This window comes from Ammospiza nelsoni, chromosome 2, assembly GCF_027579445.1.
Source record: "Ammospiza nelsoni isolate bAmmNel1 chromosome 2, bAmmNel1.pri, whole genome shotgun sequence".
Classification (NCBI taxonomy): domain Eukaryota; kingdom Metazoa; phylum Chordata; class Aves; order Passeriformes; family Passerellidae; genus Ammospiza; species Ammospiza nelsoni.
Genome location: NC_080634.1, coordinates 47130457 through 47151118, shown reverse-complemented (window position 1 = coordinate 47151118; position 20662 = coordinate 47130457). Strand labels below are relative to the sequence as shown.

The 20662-nt window shown below is 41.6% G+C and overlaps 1 protein-coding gene across 6 annotated transcripts in view; it reads right to left on the bottom strand.

Moving 5' to 3' along the window:
• Positions 1 to 20375, bottom strand: part of ZMYM2 (zinc finger MYM-type containing 2) — an 86257-nt gene extending 65882 nt beyond the window's left edge. For 5 of the 6 annotated variants that reach the window (XM_059493500.1, XM_059493503.1, XM_059493505.1 and 2 more), the window contains exons 1-3: positions 20248 to 20375; positions 3447 to 3508; positions 1061 to 1181 (exon numbers count right to left, since the gene is read on the bottom strand). The gene's annotated coding sequence lies outside the window, so the exon portion shown is untranslated. Of the gene's footprint in view, positions 1 to 1060; positions 1182 to 3446; positions 3509 to 19184; positions 19243 to 20247 lie in introns of all 6 variants that reach the window. The other variant, XM_059493501.1, reaches the window with a different exon arrangement.
• Between the last annotated feature and the right edge of the window lie 287 nt (positions 20376 to 20662).

Below are 20662 nucleotides of genomic sequence, written 5' to 3'. Positions count from 1 at the left end.
CTTTCCAGTAACAATTCTTAAAAATAACTACTGAATTAATAGTTCCAGATTTTATTTTCTTCCTGAGATAATATGAAGGAAAATTTAGTTTTTCTATGCTCCTTTTTGAATGTCTTAACATCCAATTACTTTCTAATACTATACTAGCAAAAAATATGCAATTGCTACACATCAAAATGTTTTATCAATACTTTTACACACAGGAAACAGAATTTTCAGTGCCATTTATTAAATGATCCCAATCTCACAGTCCCTTTCCCACCCCATGTATGCAAGCAATTATACTCTAGCACTGCATTTGCTAGATGGCAAAGCAAGGTCAAGATTTAGGCACACAGAAAGATAAAGTGAATTCCTATTAAATTTTGGCCCTATTAGGAACGTTAACAACTTTGACATTCAACTGATTTTCCCCCAACCCCACACTGTGAAAGCTCCTTAGGTAGCCACAAGATGACTGGAACAAAGAAGTAAGGAAGAGATATATAGGAAACCCTTGCATGTGACAAAAATAGATACATTATTGAGCAGCAGAAAGTGGACAGCAACCTCTCCTTTGTAGCCACTACAGACTGGCAGCTCATTTGAAGTCCTGACTTATTACCTCATGCTCCTGCAACTTTCAGTGACTTTGTCTTATTTCTTTTTCAGAGCAAGCAGTGTTTATTCAGGCTACTTCCCTACAGCTACTTTGCCTGGGGAGCTCTCTTTGCTTTTAGTAATTGTTCAGTTTGGGGAATCTGTTCTGCATAAATGTCAATTCAACCATGAATTAAAAAAATATAAAAGTCAACCTGGATATAATCAAAGCTAAAAGACCTAAGATGGCTCTGAAAGACATCTGCACTAAAGATTAGTAACTTAAACTGATCTTGATACACTACTACAAGAAAAATACAGACATAATTATAATTTGGGTATGTCTTGGCGTAAACACTGATCTGTGACATCACTGAGTTTGTGTGGAAGGTCAGAAGCAGCTATCTGTGCTTTTTTATAAAACCTTTATTACAGGAAGGTAAATACAAGAAGTAGAAATATCCTGCTCATCTATACTTACCCATCCAGAAATCCACTGCAATCTGTTTACCTTAATAAGTTGCTCCAAGCACTTTTATTTTCTTTCCTGTGGAGAAACTGCTCTTGTACCAACTTGGTGCCTTTCACAAAAGTACTGTGGTCTGAAACAGGGTTAAAACAAACATTAGCTACCCAAAACTATTTCCTCATCTCAAGCATCATCTGCCAGCTATGTTCCTTACACCAACTTTCTTCTAAATTTACAGTTTAAGTTCAAACCTGACTTTAGCACCATTATCCTCCACTAAGAGAGAATGTGAGTCTATTCAATCCCTGCTGCGAATAAAGCAGCAACAGTACTCTGAGATCTTCTACTCTGTCACATTACACATCCAGAAGGCTTTATAGAGGGGAAAAATATGCAATGTTTGGTAAGAGACAGACATACATAACTGCAACCAAGTAATCAAACATTAGAATTAAGAAGTATACCTGTAATAGAATACTAAGGAAATAAATTATTCAAGTAAACTAAGCAACTGAGAAAAAACATCTTGGCAGTTACACTTCCTTCATTTTTATTGCGTCAACCTCCTTGCGGCCTGTAGCAGAATACGCTAAGCTAAAATTAAAATATAAAAGGAAAACTACGGGACATAAAAATCAGGCCTACAATGCAATATAAACCTTACACTGCCATTATTTTTCAACTTGTATATATGCACTGCAGTGATACTTAGAACAGATTCAGGCATCCATCGCCTGTATTAACACATGTGATCACTCACAAGAGACTGAAAATGTTCAAAGTTCAAGCATCTATTTATTCTTCAGGTTTTGTAAGAGTCATTAGGTTTTCCAGACTTGGCAGCATTTTTACATTAGAGAGCATCAACTTGTTAGTAGTTATCTACTGTTTGAGGACAGCTCTTAAAACCCCCAACAGTAAAAATGCCCAGAGAAATAAAGCTCAAATATTCTTCTACACATTTGCACTACTCAAGCCCTGCTGACCATCAATTGAGCAGGAGCAGGGAGGGCAGGACCAGGGCCAAGCAGTAAAGCTGTGAACCAGATTAATCCTAGAGGAGAGGCAGGCGACCACCTTTAAATTCCTTCATATGTCAGCCTCACAGACAAATGCCATTATGTAACAGCATTTGAACCACAATAAAGGGAACACTGAATTGGAATGAAAGAAGGTTTCTTACCAAGAAAATTGTATTATCAATGTAGTTGGCATGTGCATCCCTGGAAATCAGTCAGTTACACTGAAAATTAATTTAATCCAATATTCTCTTTCACTTTTACTTTTTCCTCTAGGGCTGAATAACTCAAAGTTAGCTTTTTCTGCATCTCAGATTTTGCTGAAAAGAATTAATTTAATTTTTAAACTTTCACAGGTTTATTCTATATATTTTCTTTTTCTACAAGGACAAAAGCACCACAAGCACATAAAGCTTCTAATAAAGTTTCAAACATACTCGAACAGATGTGAGCAGGGAAAAAATGAGACTATGCCAAGACTACACCCTAGGCTTGACTCAAAACCTTTGTGATTCCTATTTTCACAAATCCTTAGCAGAAAGACAGACTTGGGCTGTATTACAGTACATGCAAAGTTAAGACTCAAAACACGTATCTTTTTGCCTAAATCTATTTACTTTCTCCACAAAGCTCCTAGGTTTTAATGAGTTGTACTGCTAAGTATTAAAAAAATAAAAATTTGTGTTTAACTACTAGTGCAAAGTCATAAGCAAAATCTGCATATATTTCCCTGCAAATAACTCCCACCTCCCAACAACAAAATTACCCATAAAATGTGCAAAATGAGATAGCTTGTTTTCTCCAAGTAGAAACAACAAGGAGAAACATAAAAACCACGTACGCAATGTCACAGTCAGTACTTCTAAATGAAAAACTACCCCAAAAAAAAGTGACTTAAAAAAAAAATGTTTAGAATGGAAAACCAGGAAAAAACTCATACCTCAAAACAGGCAACAGCAAAAGATGCTTTACAATAGAAATAGAATTATTAGAAACCCATGAGATTTGTTAGACTGATCACCGGGCAAATTGTTGAGATTTAGGGGGAAAAAACTAAACTGAAACAGAAAAAACCCCAACCAACTAACAAAACAAAACCCCAACTCAACAACAACAAAACCAAATAATTCATAAAAAACCCAATGAACAAATGCCTCAAACAAAAAATCCCAACCAACCAACAAGAAAACAACCCACAAAACAGCGAAACTTAGTTTGCAGAAAATACATGTTCAATACTGCTGAAGAACAAGCTCAAGGCTTTGTGGTGGTACATAGACACCAAAATCACATCTGGACAGAAACAGAAGCACTACCAATATTCAACAGCCTTGAACCAGGCCTTGTGTGTCCCTCTTAATTTAAGCTACATCACTCACCTATTAAAAGTCTTCACGCTGAAATCAATTACGATCCCATTGCTTTGTTCGAGGCTTAATTTCTGGAAGAAGAGACAAAATGTAGGCACTTCTTCAGAATGATGACAACTACAACAGCTCTTAAAACACTTAAGTAATACTTGTAGGGTCAACTCCACTGATGAATGATAAGAGAGTTAAAGTTATCACGAATTGCAGAAACCCAGGTGAGGTGTACCAGTACCTCAAAAAAACCCATCAACTCTGCTTTAACAAAAGCAGAAACTGGAATTTAAATGCCTTTACCAAATGCCATTAATAACACATGGAATGAAGGTGACAGAAGATCAAAGTCACAGTTATGCACCCTCAGCGCAAAAACACAAAAATCAAGAGGAGTCACTGAAATCTGGCTAAAACTGCAGTTCCACCAAAACAGACATCCAAAGTAGGAGCACCATGTACACGTTTCCCTATCAATGCTATAACCCTAAAAACAAAAAAGAAAACTTGAAAGACTACTTTGGAAATAATGCATAACTGAGACATCTTCAGACATGAACAGATAAACAAAATTTAGGAGACAGTATCCTAAGAAACAAATACTGGAACAAAAAGAAAGGGAATTATCTGCCTCAGCAAAAGATTACTACTTTCTGCTAGGAAAGCACAGTATCATAACTAAATTATTTACCTAAGGAGGTACTGGGCTACTTTTAAATTCCACACCCCAAGCAGAAGAAACAGCCCATTAATGGTATGCTACCAATCGCTTCCACTCAACAGTGACACCACAGGTGAGATAATGAGCATGAGACTGCAAAGTACTCTCATTGCCATTATCTCACTATGGTGAGATAATTACTCACCCTAACTACTTAACTACTGTTTTAGCTACTTTTAACTACTGCTGTGCAAACTAGGGCAGGGGGGAAGTAAAGTCAGCCCACCACCGAATGATGGGAAAAATTTTTACAACTCAGTCAACTTCAACCACCTAGAGAACTCTCTGAAGAAAAAGCAAATCTTAGTTTAACTCTGGGCCACGCAACATCGTTCAAGGTGTGATTATCCAGACAGCACCCCAGAAGAGCATATCTCAATTCTCAGGGGAATAAAAACAAATACAAAAAACCTCATTACCTCAACATCTGGCTTCAGAAAGAACAACCTCGGTGGGAGGAGAAGAAATGGAGCAGCTAGAACAAAAAGCTTGCAAGCACAAAGGTCATTTAAAAAACTCACTGTATTATGCATACAACCAGCCCAAAAAGACTCCAAAAACCCAATAGAGACTACTATCAGGAAGACTCTAACCTAAAAAAGTGCTGCAATTTTACTGGGGGGATGTTTTATATAAATTTCATACACCTTTTGGTTAGAAACAGGCTACAGACCTATGTCAGAGCAACAGTTTGTCTAAAATCCCAATTCTTGTCAATTTTACCATCCGTAAAATTTTCCTGAAGTAAAAGAGTATCCATGAAGCCTGATCCAGAAAACACAGAATGAATTCTTTGCACTGATGTTCAGTAAGGAAAAGATCACGGAAGATCATATCTAAGCTCTCTTTCTACGGGTCAGGTCAGAGGAAAAATGTTGCATCAAAGTGCTAACAGAGGAGGATTTTAGAACAAATCACCAGGGTCATGTGGAAGTCACTTAAGATTTCTAAAGGCAGTCAGCAATTTTTTATTTCAGTATCTGCAACCAATTACTTAAGCAGAAGGCAGAACAATTACTCAGACTACAGTCCTATCTCTATCACTAAATTAACTGATAGAAATTACAACCGAATAAATACACAAAAAAAAAAAAAAAAAACATAGGGGAGGAGAGTAATACAAATTTTGAAATGAAAAGGTAATGTCTCACAGGACTACTGCCAAAATCTATTGAAGGCTTCACATACTTTTTGACCAACCCTGATTAAACAGGGATATCCCACTGAAGTCTTCCAAAAGGCACCCAAACACTGTACTTAGTGAAGACTGCTGTGGAAATTATCTACAATAAAGATTTTGAGAAGATATTCTCGGGGGGATTTGCAATTATTTAAAGAGAAAAATATCACGTGTTGTTCATTGTTACCACAATAAAGACAACCCCAAGTTACCACAGGGGTTCCAAAATAAAAGACACAGATCAACCTATGTAAGTCAGCCAAGAGATAGTGACTCCCAAAATGAGTGCTTCCTAATCATACAAACTTATTCACAGCAGCTGAAAACACAAACTGATTGTAAAGCACTGTGGCAGGAAAAATCAGCAGTGATAAATGCAAGGTAATGAACAGGGGGAAAGAATACACATAATTTGAGATCCCAGTTGCAACCTTCTCACTCTTTCAAATCAAAGCTACTCAATCATCAACAACCAAAGAGGGGGAAAAAAGAATCAAATAAAACAAAGAGCACATTTGTTACTACAGAACAAACATACTTCACCAGCATCTTGCTTATCATGAGATGTTCAGATCACTCACTTTTCAGAGAAAGGGAGAAACAGATGAGTTACATGAACAATTTATACTCATGAAAAATACTTCTCTTTGAAATGAAAACTCAAGGAAGATCCTAAATCTGAAAGAATAAGAAAAAAATACAGATGATAAGAGCTGCCCAGTGTTTTGAAAGAACAAAAAGGTGCCAAATAAATCATTAAGAAGCTTTAATAATCTATTGTGCATGAACACATTTTGCCAATTGGGAGAGTCAATACTGTAGAAGGCTACAGAGGTCAGAAATGCAAACAGGGATTGGGCAAACATGAAATAAATGCACTGATGACTTAAAACACAGTGATTCAAAGGAAACTACAAAACTTTTGGCCAGCCAGCTGAAAACCAGAATACACCTGCAGAAAAATCAGCCTTTAACTGAAAAGCTTCTAGTCCTATACATCCCTGTTGCAAACAAGTTACCCAACTGTCTATTTGCCTAGTACAGCAATTACCCTAACATAGGAGAGTAACAATAATCTTACATACAAAAGAAGTATCACTAGCCTCACGGAAACTCTATCCATTTACCCCAAAAAACCTAAATTTCAGCTCATGGCTCTGAAGCTGACTTCAGAGGGATGGGTTTCAACATTTTGCGATAATGTTTGAGCCTTACTGAACATGTCCTGATGTTCTGTGAGGCTATCCAGTTCTAATGGTCACTTCCTGACCCTGACATTCATTTGATCATAATATCAATTAATTCCTTAATTCTGCTAGTTTCTGAAGTCCCTCTCCTTATTATAGAAAATCACTTATCACTTGACTTTCCTTTTGTCTGATGATCACAAGCTCAGTACAGACCATCTACAAAGCAGCTATCAAGAAGCTCTCCAGCTTAATGTTTTGCTACAGCTCAGGAACACTCACTCCCTACACAGCCAGATGCAACCCATGTACCACAGCTTTCTTGGGGTATGAACCATCAACCCAGTGGCTGGCTGAATATGCCACAGTTCACCCCAAAAACAAAGTAAACTAATTAAAATCACCTAAAAGAAGCACTTTTTCACTGCAATTGAAGCAAACTAGTAACCCAACTATATCCACATATAAGAAGTGAAAAGTGCTAGAAAAACCCAAGTAGCCAAAAACTTTTAAAGGGCTGTAATTTAAGCCAGCTTTAAGCTAAATCTGCATGCTACTACTGCAGTCTCAATTTGGGCATAGTAAATGATGTATACTGTGTATGGAGAGACTCCTACCTATGTGAATACAAGTCCAAGGTAGATATAAAGCAGTTGCAGGGTCCTTCTGAGCCAGCAGATATAAAACTCTTACCACAGGCAACCACATAGGCTGTTTTGGTTTGTGGGTTTTTTCCTCCTTATATCCTTCCTCCTCAGGGGTATTCAGCCATCAGCTTTTTATGTTCAGATATGCCTTGGATACATGGTAGCTCTGATTTACTGTTAACTTTTACACCTCTAACAAAAGTTTTAACACTTCTGAAGGTCTGCCTAGTTACCAGGTCCACAGCCTCAGCCTCATTGCTATGCTATCATGTGGCACAGCTGTTTCTGCAACTACACACATTACCAGACAAAAGAGACTTTCCTGCTGGAATCCTTTCCAGCCAGATCAGTTCCCCAAATGAAAAATTTCTGAGCAAGAACACTACAGCTGTGCCTGAACACATCAAGGTTGGTGCCACAGCTCTGAACTTCAGCAGAGAGATCATTTCAGCAGACAGGACAGTCACGACAAGCTGATGGCCACAGACAGAAATGCTCTACCCTGACAGCAACTACATAAAGCAATCCAATGCATGTGCCCACTGACAACACAGCAAGCAGTGACAGGCTGAATATTACAACAGGTCAGGCTGAATTTTACAACATGTATATCCACTGGCCACACTGAGTTGTGTATCTGAAGCAAGCAAGGCTTTCAGCAAGCCTCAGACATTACATTAATGCCACAATGACTCAACTATTTCATCTGCCAGTTTCACACATAAATCATGGTAATGAGTTCAACAGGAATACTTGCATATTTTGGGCTAACCTCAAGTGCAAATATTCACAACATCAAAGTAAAATAAGGGTCTTAAATTACTATACAAGCTCATGAAAGTGTCTGAATAACATTTAACACAAGCCCATTTATATTGCTGGTGTTACAGAACATGGGTAAAAGCTTTCAGAACAGGATACTAAGTTTAGGTTCACAAATCTAATTTACCTGTTCATCTGAGTACCATCATTACAAAAGCCTGGTATATCTCATTACTTCAGTTTTGAGACACTACTTCAGAATTTATTTTCCAGTGGGTTTGGAGCTGCTTCAAATTTAATTATTTTCTCAGATTTTTTTGTATGAATTGAAGAAATTAGCTTACTAAAAGTCATGATGTAAGACTCAAAATGTGTTTGTCACGGAGATTTCAGAGAATTCAACAAAAAAGCAAGACCTAAAAGACCTGTAATCCATTAGAGACAGTAACTAAGAACAGTAAAAGGGCAAGATCCACTTAGTGAAATATTTTGAAGCAAGTCAGTAAATTTTAGTTTTATTCACAAGACTAACTATTTACACACAGCTAAAGCTTACCAAAAGCATGCAAACTGTGATATCTTCTGAGCATCTTAACTGAACTGCAGCCACCACTGTTCAATGTGAATGCTGACATCTGTTTTCCAACTGATGCTTCCAGGAATATTTGAATAATTTTGCTTAACACAGCTTCTTCCTTGAGTTCTTCCTACTCAGTGAATGCTAAGAAATGCTTCCTTGCATGCACAAACAGAATAAAAATGCAGAGTCAACCTCAAACTTAATTCTATGAAGGGGTATCCAAAACAAGCACCACTAATTCTCAAGGCTACTCAGAGAATGAGCAGCACTTGGCATAGGTATTCATAGCAAATCAAAATCAGACAGTTGACCAACAGTGTTTTAGGGCAGCCACACTGACATGGGTCTCCTCATCTGCACACTTTCTATGTATTTCATGGCTGTTTAATCTTGGAAACACACTGATCAGCAAGAGCACAGCACCATTTCTACCCTTAAAAACCATTATGTGCAATGTGGTAGACAGTAAATTTTATCTACTACTCATGCAGCAAGATGCTGCTTAAGGATGTCCTTTATTATAAATAGAACAGAAAGGTAAAACAAGACAGAAAAACAAAGGATCTGCAATAAATGCTTATCTATTACTTCTATCCAAATGTGTGTCTATTTCCAGAAAATAAGCAACACTAGACCACAGCAACAGACTTGAAAGATGGCTAAATGGAAAGGGAATACAGAAACAATAGAGAAACACTATGCCAGAGATAGGAACACAGGAAAAGGACATGTAAAATCCTGAGAAATAAAGTGGCATTAATACAGCATGAAAAGAGTCAACTTGTCATTTGATGGATCTTAGCTTTAAAAAAATGCAACACTTAATAGGAAAAACAAATACTGAATGACTAGATCAGAAACAGACTCAGGAACAGTAAATTTAATTAGATGTCAGGTCTGAGCAATAGAACACAGGCCATTGGTGTCAGTGGCTCACAGCACACATTGCAAAAACATGCCTTAATTTTCATTGCTCCATGTGCAGCCAAGAGTAACTGAGAATTCAAATCTATGAAGTCCCTAGCTTTTGCTAGCATTTAAAAAAAAAGCCTGGTATGCACAAATGGCACACAATCTTTCATATTTGTCAAGTCACAAAAAATTGGACGTACAGCCAATCATATATAAACCAACCAAATGTGAACAAGTAACTAGAGACAAAAAACAGAAATCTCAAGTGCAAGAATTTCCCAATGTTTGATTATCTTAGCTATGCACAACTGTTACCCCTGTTGTTACTCATGCCTAATACCTGCCATTCTATCAAAAGCTCTTCTCAGAGAAGAGCTTGGCTTTGTCTTCTATTTTCCCACTAATTAGTTGAAAACAGCAATAACCTGTCCCTTCAGCCTTCTCTTTGGACTGAACACACCTCTCTTTCTCAGCTTTTCCTTTGTTATGTGTTCTATCACCCTGGTCTTACACCGGGCTTACTCCAGAACATCCCTGTCTTCATTAGGACAGAGTCTAACCAAAACCAGACTAAACACTGTAGATGGGTTCTCCCAGTATAAGACACTGCAGAACCATCACTTTCTTTAAACTGCTGGCTACCACCTTGCTGATTTCAGTCCAGCATGCTGTTTACATTCATCCTGCTAGGGTGCACTATTCATGTTTAATTTGCTGTTCACCAGGACTAGCCAAAGCTGTCTTCTATCCTATTAGTGCCCAGATTGTAGTATTCCCAAACATTCTGGAAATGCAGACAATTTTAACTAACAATATGAACTTTTAACACTATACTTCATTAGTGCTTCTTCTTAATTGGTTGTGACTTTTTAATTTTTATTTTAAACTAGCATTCAGTCTACACTCATATAATGTATAATCCATGAACAAGTAGCTCTGTATGGGTAACTAGTATCCACCATGCCTAATGGCCCACCACTTCTCAGTGTCTTACTGCACAAATCTTTTTGACTAATGCTTCTAAAATACTTTATTTTTGCATATGCTTAGAAAGAGGAACAACTGTCATGCCAAAGTCTGCAAATGAACAAGTTTGCAGACAGACCATTTTCTTTGCCTTTAGCATAAATAACATTAGCTAATAGCCTCAAACAGATTTTTCATCCCTGAGAAATAATCAAGTATTGGCTAACAACCTAGTATTTTGGGCCTGGTATGGACAAGCTTCTTCAACACAATTTACTTGCAGTGATTAGTATTCAATGCATCAAGTAATTCAGAACAAAGAAAACTGAATTTAAAAGAGTAAGTTAATATGCTATATGTAAGAGGGAAACCCATGTAGACTAAGACCAAGTAAACAGACAATGAAGCTACAGTGTAACAAAGGAAAGAAAAACTTATCACCACAAACAAAATGAGATAGAAAAAGAAGTGGGAGAAAATCAAACTAAAAAACCAGCCACAAAACAGCTCAAGCTCCATATGAGGTAAGGTTGACAGGAAAGAGATACCAAGGCAAGAATAGATCTGGTCAGCAAGGCAAGTATGATAGGTTTTCACAGCTGCACTGGCTGGCTGGCTGCAAGTTACATTATGCAATCAAGACTCCAGGTTATCCAACTGTTCTGAAGTGTAAAAGGTAGTCTTATTTTTAAGTAAGATGCACACAGTATTTGTTAAGGCCACGGTTCCACAACTACAAACCACATCCAGTCCTGGACGGGACTACTGTGGTTTTGAATTCCTATTCCTTTCCCCTTTCTCCCTAGCTGTTTAAGGATTCTAACAGCCAGTCCATCATGGGAGCTAAGATGGTAGAAAGCGGAAACAAAAAAAATCAGAGCAAATATTCTACACCTACACAGCTGCTCACCCCCAAATCTCATTGTGATGATTCATGGACCTAAAATGACTCCCAAAATTAAAAACATAAAACAATCAAAAAAGCCAGAAAAGGCTGATGTTGGTACAAACAGGAAAGGACAATGACAAACCTAAGTTAGTTTGGTTTAAATGGTCATACAACCAAGGATATTTACATTCAATTTAAACCCATGAAAAATATACAAAATAGTATTTGTCTTAAGCGAGTATTTCGTCTTTTGAGTCCACATATGCAACTGGAAGTATAATCTGAGCCTTAAAAAAAAATCCAAAAAATATTAACTTTCCTAGCAGGGAGCTTTTCAAATCCTGTATGAACTTTTGCCTAAGAAGGAAGTGATGCCGCAATAAGCTATTCCACCTTCTAGTTCTTGTACCTGCTGAAAGGCTACACACTGTTCCCTGTTGGATTTTGTACTGCTTAGGCAATAACTGACACTCAGAAATTCAGCCTTTAACACTGGAGATGGAAAGGGAGATGAAGGAAGCACACCCAATTATCTACCATGTTACTGGGTGCACCATCTTTGCTAGAGCAGGATTAAGTCACACTGTAATCTATTCTCTTTTATTGAGGAACAGACCTTCTTAAGTAATTCTTGTGTATGTTCTCCAAACATTTCTTGTGTATCTTCTTGTGTTATGGTTCTTTTAAATTACTAAAAAAAGTATTTTTTAGTAATTTAAATTTAGTTGAATTTAGTTCAGATCAGTACTGTACCATACACAGTATTAGTCAGACCACCTCAGTATTTCTATTTGCCAATTCTTTGGATAGAAGTATACATAACAATGGTCAAACACAGTGACAATGGCAAATATCCAACTTTCAACTTTTGCTTCTGGCAAAAAACAAATCACCTTTGTTGTGCTCTCCATTTTCCTTCATTTCCAAATTGTGATTTCTTTTTTTATTACATGGATTAAAAAGGACTTCTTGCTTGGCCCCTCTAGATACTATTTGGCTTCCTTAATGAGGCATCACCTATGAGAACAAAACATTTCCTGAATTTACTTTTTTTTTTTCCAAAAAACATAACCACCCTTACAAGAAAAACTACTGCTACTAATAATAATTATTATAATAAACAAAATCCCAAATACGCACGTGTGCAAGCACTAGTTATAAACTCAAAAGATGTCTGGTAAATTCTGCCAGCTTAATAAGAATTCTTAAACATTTATAGATTGGTATATTAGCAATTAATTGTTGCTCAAACAAAACGATGGCATTATCTCAGGTAAAAGAGAACACTAGGTCTTCTTCCCTTCTCCATACACACACACAAAAAAAAAAAAAAGACACCAATACCACACCCATAGATCACAACTGTTATCACAGACTCCCAGGAGCCGAAGCTGTAGACCACATCATGCTAGCCACTGTGCAAACAGAGTAAAACTGTTCAAAGAGCAAACAATCTAAACATAAGGGGCAACAGATGGAGAGAGACAAAAATGAGAATACAAGGAAACAGCGCCACCATAAACAATGGTTATGATTAGTTCTTGTTCTAAGGATGGTGTGTTTGAGTCCCAGGGTGACAGGAAAGGTGGTGGTTGGGGTTTGTTTTCAGTAGGCTTTATTTCCTAAAGTCAGGTTCTTTTGCATTAACAGGTTGCAACTGGCTTGCTTGTAAGGGTGCACATGCAGAACTTCTCCAAGCATGAGGAGCATCTCAGGAGAATGAATGAAATTGTTTAACTGCCCATGATGTCACTTCCTAAACAGCTCTTACAACCTCATTAACAACAAAAAACAGACAGTACCCTTCACAGTCAAATCCCAACATGAGATTAAATGTAATTTTGTAAAACCCCTTGGTTTTACCACCATAAAATGCAAAAGGCAAAAAAACTGCATAGTCAAAAGAGAAGTCCAGGAAAGCACTCTGGTACAGGATTCTGAGTCCCTATCAACAGAGCAGGATCATTTTTATCACATCTGTTAAGAAAAATTGTTACCACACGATACAGAGGTCAAAGGCATGATCTTGTACTCATGTGATTTTTTAACACAACTAAATAACAAACACCTAATTGCTGATGAACTGCTAAGACACCACTTAATACGTGGGAGAAATCTACAGTCTCTGTTAGAAGAGTGTGTGCTATGTCTAAAACCAGGGCTAGACCCACAGATCTCATGACACTGCTGTCTACAAGCAACAGCACAGAGAGGTTTCCTTTGCAATAGCAGCCCCAGCTAAAGGTCAGACATCCACAAAGAGAAGTCAAAAGCACACGCAGAGATTTAGCTAGTTTAGAGGGCAGCAAGTCTGGAAGAGAGAGCGACTTGAAGGTCATCCATAAAGGCATGACAGCTGAGTTTATGAATTAGATGAACAAAATGTCTTTTAGAGAAATCTGATGTAGTACTAGGAGTAAATACCAAGCTGGAATGATCTTACACAGACCTAAGGAAAAGGAACTGCAAAAAGAAGTAAGGTTTTCACCAAGGCTACTTTCAAGGAGAGAGGAAAACAAAAAGTAAAAGAAAAAAAAGCACAATTACATTATGAGTTAACTCAAATGAATTAACTTTTTAAACGGTCAGTATGGTTGCATTGCACAGAAGAGCCTAAAGAAAGGTAAGATGCCAGTACATTTCCAACAAAAGCCTGCAGGAGGAAAACAAAGATTTCCATGCTTGCAGCTCAGTCAGTCCAAAAGTTCCTTGGACTGACTGTGGGTGGTAAGCAGCCCTCAATAAGTAAAATTTGTCATAACCCATAAAATTCTATGTGCATGATTTTCTATCTTCTTCAACACTGATTAGAGGAAACTAAATGTAGAAACCAACACAACACAAACTTCCATAATGCCACTCATCTCTCCTAATGATCTGGCCAGCAGAAGTTACATCAGTAGCTCTGGTTCAAATATCTAAGCAGCTTTTGTCCCCATCAGTGCCCATGTGGAAGCATGTGCCCAAGAATACATGGCTATTCCCATGGGGGGAAAGGTGGAACTGAGATGACATCCTGCTTAGCATGTGTTGGGGGTAAAGCTGATGAGCAGGGACTATGCCTGAACAGACTTCTGTGCAGCACTAGGGACACAAATGTTGCTATTACAGCCTTTGGAATCTACAGTGATGCTAACTGAAGGATTCTGATAGTCTTGTAAGGGTTAACGAAGCTGTACAATAAAGTTCATAAACCTTTTAAACAAAGAAGTAACATATTATACCTTATATTTTTTAGAGACCCAAACACATAGTTTTGCACAACAGCAAACACCATTAAGTAGTCTCATCTCAGACAAACTTAAAAAATCCTCTTGTGCTACTGACACTCAGTATGCCTGGCTAGAGCACTGACAACACCTGAGTGTTTCAAACCAGTATTGCAGCTACTCTAAGATCACTGAACACTTGCTTCTGCACCTCACCTCTGTGATGAGTCCCTGCTATCCCTACAAGATCATTCTCTCAATAGCTGATGGTGAGAAAGGGGCAGAGAAAGAAGTTACGGTAAAGCTAATCCCAAAAAATTTAGGAAACACGGACAAAAATTAAGCATTTAAGCTTGACAACAAACTTATGAAGTACAAATGCCCTCTGAATCAAGAGCAATTTGAAAAAATATGTTGGTGGCAATCTTGTCACTAGAACACAAAATTACCAATCTCCGTAGATTTTACTTATGTGGACTAATAAAATCTGTATTATAACCATTGACTGAAATCACTTTCTTTTGATAGCAAACCAGAGCAAGAAAATAACTTTCATCATTGACATGTCTAGTCCAAGAGATAGTGCAGGTAAAGGGATAAGAAACCCTCAGTGGACCCTGTCCATAAAGGACAGTCACTGATCTCATCTACTATAACTACTGATGTTCTCTTACACACACACATATAATCAAACGCTGTGTGTGTGTGTGTGTGTCTTACTGAACTCTGGTGGCACTGAGTTCCACAGAATACATATAAAATTCATAACTTCTTGAAGTTCATGGAAAAGAAAAGTTTTCAACTGTCAAAATCATTTAAGTATAAATAAGTGGCATTGAAATCATAGAATAATTTAGGCTGGAAGACACACTTAAGATCAAGTCCAACCATTAAACTGGCATCACCATGTTCACCACTAAACAATGTCCCTACGTTTCACACTTACACATTTTCTAATTTCTTTCAGGGATGGCAACTCCATCCGTCACTTTCTTGGGCAGCACGCTTCTATGCCTGACAACCCTTCCAATGAAAAAAAAATTCCCAACATCTAATCTAAACCTCCCCTGGTGCAACTTGAGGCCATCTTATCCTGTCACTTGTAACCAGGAAAAACAGGCTGACCCCACCTGGCTGCACGCTCCTGTCAGGCAGCTGCAGAGAGTGCTGAGGGCCCCCTGAGCCTCCTTTTCTCCAGGCTGAACACCCCCAGCTCCCTCAGCTGCCCCTCACAGCACTTGTGCTCCAGACCCTTCCCCAGCTCCGCTGCCCTTCCCTGGACACGCTCCAGCCCCTCAATGTCTCTCTGGCACTGAGGGGCCCAGAACTGAGCACAGGATTGGAGCTGTGGCCTCAGCAGTGCTGGGTACAGGGGGACGGTCCCTGCCCTGCTCCTGCTGGCCACACCTGGCTGATCCAGGCCAGGATGCCATCGGCCTTCTGGGCCACCTGGGCACACACAGGATTGTATTCAATGGAGCCAACCACAGCAGCAATGAATGCTGCTTAACCATCTGAGCAGGGGGTAAGGGATGGAGATTCATATGACAGCAAAGATGCAAAGCTTGACTGTGCATTAGAAACCACAGAAACACCTGAGAACATTCACACATGAATCAGCACTTCTCTCCCAAAATAGGTGGCAGGATGAATAGTCCTAATAAAGTGCATTTACACCAATACACACAACACGGGCAACACAGGAGAGCTGGGATAATTCACTGAGCAGCTGAAAAACTATGATATAAAATCAATATAGTGAAAGTCCCAGCTGAAGAGGTCATTACATGCAACTGAATTCCAGAAGTCTCAACTTCTTCCTGCTACCAAAAATTTCTCTTAGAAGTACAAAACACTATCTGACAAACTTGCAAATCTTGGTACAAAATGAAGAAGGTAAATAGTAGCATCTAAACTGAGTAAATTATTCATACATCAAGTTGGCATGTACTGCCAGCCAGAAAAGCCAGCAGCACATAGGGCAAGGTATAAATATGGAATACAAGCAAAGCTTCATCTGAACTTTAACGTGTAAGCAAGCAATGCACTTAGCCACAAGAGCATTCAACTACTAAGATTAAACCACTGAAACCAAGTTAAGAAGTTGAAAAGAAAACACTTCCAGCTCTAGAGTTGAACACAATTGCAGCGGACACAGAACTCCACTGCAACACAGGGGGCTTTTAAGGCCCTCATGAGGCAAGTATTACCTCAAACTTCTCACACTGGACACCTGAGCAGTCTTTTGAACTCTTGTGAACTTCAAATTCCAATCCATTTCCACAAATTGGTTGAGTTCATTGTTAATTGTGATGGAAAAATAAACATTTCTCCGTGAACAGTGAATTTTCCATTAGCAACAATTCTTGATACAAGTTTTTAACAGAACCCCCCATACTGCTTTTGTTGCAGGGTACATCAATTGAGTGCAAACTCAAACAATGTGACAGAACTTCAATAATTCTGTACTTAGTCCTCAAAACCAAAATGAAAACTTCTCAAACACCACAAGGCGATTCATGCTTCTGCAGGACCAAAAAAACCAAAACCCAAACCAAACAACCCCAGCAAAAATCTGGAAGACATTGTACCAGCTTTGTACCACATCCCTCTGTACATACTTGAACAAGCTCTACAAAAGACAGAGAAACTTACTTTCATTTTTCCACTGCCACTTTGACATTCTTGCTGATGCAAATCCCTCTTAGTATGTTATTACAGGGTAAGCAACAGTAGAATGCAATCATATATTTGAAGTCAAAGAGGATTAATAACAACAATGTAAAGCCAATTTAGTAGATAATAAGGTGAATTTATTGGTCTAATTAAGAGACTTCTATTAAAACAAGTTACTTAGTTTAACCACCAAATAACATGGCTGATGAGTTTGGTTGCTAGAGATGACCTTGCAGCAGTAAGCACCACATACATTCCCTCCCAGAACAGCATGGTGCTATCACATGCCATAAGAAGGCTGCACCACCATCCTCACAGCTGGAGGAGGACAATGTGCCACCTACCAGGATGCTTTTGTGCAACACATCTTAGCTATATGGCCGTTCTTGGCAGTATTCTCATCTTCTCATAAGCAGCCACACAAAGCTGCAATAATTTTTGTCAAACTAGCACCAGTACAGAAGAGTCTCCCTCCTTCCAAAGCATCATTTGCCTTGATTGCTCCTATAAGTAACTTTTTTTGACATGAAGGATCATCAGAAACAAACAGAACAGCTGTTAGACTGGAATGCATAATGAATGAATGAGAAGTAAAGTTAGATGGTAGTCTTGCATTCAAGATATGGTAAGTTAAAAAATTACAATTAAAAATGTTTAACTGCTGTAGCAAGTCAAGGGTTGGAACAGACGACTTTATTAAAGATAACATGCCATGTAAACTCTTACAAGTCTTTGATGTGGTCCGTAATTTTAGATGCCCAGAATAAATACAGATCCGATGGCCTCATCCTAAGCAGCGAGGTTTGCAGCGAACCACTCATTCTTTGTATAGCCACCAAAAAAGTGACAAAGAAAGTTGCAAGCTCTGCAAATTTGGAAAATCTACCACGTAAAGCAGCAAGGGACAGAAACAGAGAGTGGGAAAAAAATTCAAGATACGAGTGGTGGGGAAGACCGCAGCACCTGAATCCGTGCTGCACCCAAGCGAGAGACCCAGAAGGCGAGAGAGGCGCTGCCTTTTTGTTTTGTTCTCGGGCTGCACGTTCCCAGTGGAGCGGCCGCGCCGCCCGCCGGCGCCTCTGGCGGCGCAGGCCGCGCACCGCGCCCGGGCCCGCCGCGGCAGCTCCGAGCCTCTCCCGGGCGCCCGCAGCCTCGCCCGCTCCTTCCCTGCGCTACCTGGCGATCCCGGAATCCCCCACGCAGCTCAAAAACAGCCCCAGTATTGACAAGGGCAGAAAATAGAGTCAAGTTACGCCCCAGCCGTACCCACAGGGATTGGCAACAAGCCTCTCCTTAAGCCAACCTAGCACCCAACAGAGATGAAAATCTGCTCTGAAAATCCCACACAAACAAAACACCAAAAATGCTCGCTGTTGGGAACCTGTGGGTTTCCCCAGTGTCCTCTAGCTTCCTGAGGAAGGGACAAAGCGGATTGCTCAGAAGTCCAGCCAAGGAACTCAACAAAACCACCCAAACAAATCTACGGGTGTAGAGAACCATGTGAATGCACAAAGAGACGATGGAGCGCGCTTCTCCATCGCAAACTGCTGGGTGATATTAAACCTCCCATACCTCTTCTTAGCTTCGAGATGATACGGGGGACACGTGATTCGAGCAATGGGGGGGGGGGGGGAGAAAATTCAAGATGGCTGAAGGTGTCTTGTCACGGATTTTCATACACGCTCCAGAACTCTAGAGGGCACTCGAAATATGCCCTCCTCCTCCTCCTCCCTCCCGAGCCGGGTAACGTGAGCAGCGGCAGCAGCCCGTCTCTGCCTGCCGGAGTTGGTATTGCAGGAGCGGTGTCTGCAGCAGCAGCGCCCACTCCGCGAGGAGGAGCCGCCTCACAGCCATTACTGGGGCTTCGCCCCAGGGCAGCAGCTACTGATCCCAGGAATTTCCCCACCCAGCCCTGGAGGGACCTCATTTCACCCCTACCCCCGGAGAATACGGGGCGGGGGGAATGGTTGAAGCCCGCTGGAAGCAGGTCTAACCAAGGCAGAAACAGATACACAAATAGCACTCACAATGGAGCTCCCTCGCCTTGTTGGTCGCTGCCAAGGCTGCACCAAACTGGGCTGGAGCCTAAGGGAAAGACACGGGGTTAACACGGGGCAGCGAGGATCAGGCAGCGCCCCCAAGGAGCGTTTCCATCGCCTGGCCAGGGCAGGTACTGCCTGCATCACTCACCACTTCCCTTTAATCGCAATATTTCAAATAAATAAATAAACAAACAAATAAATCCACTGCCCTCGCCGAGGGCGGTGGGGTACACCTCACGGCACACCCACGCAGCTTGTCCCCGCTGAAAGAAGGAGGGACAAGGAGCCCTTCCAGGGCGCCACCAGACTGGGGGCTTTCACCGCGAGTGTGGGGGACAGGGCAGCGGTGGCACCCACGGCGGGGAACAGCGAGTATTACCTGCGAACTTGCCCTATCAGCCCTGAACCGGCGCCCGGAGGGGCCGCGGGGCCCTCAGCGGCACGGCCCCGGCGCCGGGCGAGCGCCCGCGCTCCCTGCCCGCTGGCGCGGCAGTTGCCCCTGGTCTCGGGTTTGCCCCCCTGCAGTCGGCCAGCAGCACTACCGCCTCCTGTCCGCCATTAGAGGGACCCAGCCGAACAATACGGGAGGGGAGCCGCGGAGCGCCGGGCAGGGGAGGGGAGAGGAGGGGAGGGAGGTACCCGCGGGGGGGGGCTGTGAGGGTGGTGGGTGGGGGAGGCACCGGGGCAGAACAACAGCCGAGGGCCCGGCGGGGAAGGGAGGGAGTTAAAATAGGAGGCGCTAGAGCAGACCCGGCCCTTCCCCCAAATACCCCTGCCCCCCCCCTTCAGGGCTGCCCCCGGGCGCCCCCCATTTTTCCCCACCGCCCCCCTCCGTGGCGCGATGGTTAAGCGCGGGACTGCCCCCGGTGCCGCCCGCGCCCCTGCCGCCAGAGGTGGCGGCGCGGCAGCGACACCGCGGGGTACTTCGGCCGTGTAGCTGGGAGGCACGGCGGCTGCTCTCCCATCCCCGCCCTGGGGGCCGCTGAGCGCCGCCAGCCCCCCGCCAGCCCGCCCCAGTGAGGCGCAGCGCCCCGCGCCCCCGCCTTACCCGGCTCCCCACCGCCTGCGGGCACGAACCCCCCCGCGGGGGACGCACGCACTCTGCGCTACTCCTCCGGCGCTTCAACTCTAACTCGGTCCAGTCCCGGGCGAAGCGCAGCTGCTGGCAAAGGGGAGGAGGAACCGGGCCAAGGGAGCTCGGGGAGATCCGCCTCCCTGCCCCGGCATTGGCTTTCCCAGAGGGCGGGCTCTGGTGCTGGGCTAGCCGAGTGGGTGCGCCGCCCATCCATCAGAGCCGCCCGCAGCCGGTTGACCCTATAAACTGCCAATCTTCCTCCTGGCCATGCTTGGGGTTCTTCCCACTTTGATCCATCAGGTTTGAGGAACCCGGATCGTTGCCCACCGACCGGCTCGTTACCCGTGCCCCAGGGTTGCGTTGTCGCTCCCCGCGCCGCTCTTTGACA